Raw genomic sequence first — 705 nt, 5'->3', positions numbered from 1 at the left:
TCCTCCCCTTCCTCCCCTTCACCTCAGATTTGCTCTGCGACGGCGCAGGGATGGTGGCACGCCTGGACTGGGTGTGTCCTCGGTGGTAATGGCGAGACAAAATGGCGACCCACGGCCACCCTCTTCCTCGCGTAGTCCTCCTCTCTCTTCTTCTCCTCCGGCGGGGCTCCCCCTCTCTTCCTCGCGACAACACCGGCGACGCTGGCGGCGAGCAATCCGGCGACTGGGCGGCGCGACCCTTTTCCCCCTTCGCGGTCCTCCCCTTCACCTCAGATTTGCTCTGCGACGGCGCAGGGATGGTGGCACGCCTGGACTGGGTGTGTCCTCGGTGGTAATGGCGAGACAAAATGGCGACCCACGGCCACCCTCTTCCTCGCGTAGTCCTCTGTTTAGACCTCTCTCTTCGCCTCGGACCTGACGGCGGACTCCAAGACTGCGCGATGCGGTGAGCTTGCAGCGGCCGCAACTGATTATGGTGGCAGCACCCTCCTTCCCAGGCTGACGCGATCTCCTCCCGTTCTTTCCTGGTCCGTGGGTGAGTTGGAGGGATGAAATTAAAAGTGTATGATGAGGGAAGGAACGGCGCGAGCAAGGTGAGACGGCGGCGTTGAGCTGGGCGGCGGCAGTAGCGAGGCCACAGCCATCACCGCCCCTCCTCTCTTCCCCACTACTTCTTAGTTCTGTTACTGTGGCTGGGTATAAGTT

General features: G+C 62.1%; 1 long non-coding RNA gene across 1 annotated transcript in view; it reads right to left on the bottom strand.

Annotated features, from left to right (window-relative positions):
* LOC107616887 overlaps positions 163 to 705 on the bottom strand; it is a 1,651-nt gene continuing 1,108 nt past the window's right edge. The window contains exon 3 of the long non-coding RNA XR_001614686.2: positions 163 to 667. This is a non-coding gene — a long non-coding RNA (uncharacterized LOC107616887). The remainder of the gene's footprint in view (positions 668 to 705) is intronic.

Source organism: Arachis ipaensis, chromosome B09 (assembly GCF_000816755.2).
Source record: "Arachis ipaensis cultivar K30076 chromosome B09, Araip1.1, whole genome shotgun sequence".
Taxonomy (NCBI): domain Eukaryota; kingdom Viridiplantae; phylum Streptophyta; class Magnoliopsida; order Fabales; family Fabaceae; genus Arachis; species Arachis ipaensis.
Note: the sequence above shows the minus strand (reverse complement) of the source record. Positions and strands in the feature narration are given on the sequence as shown.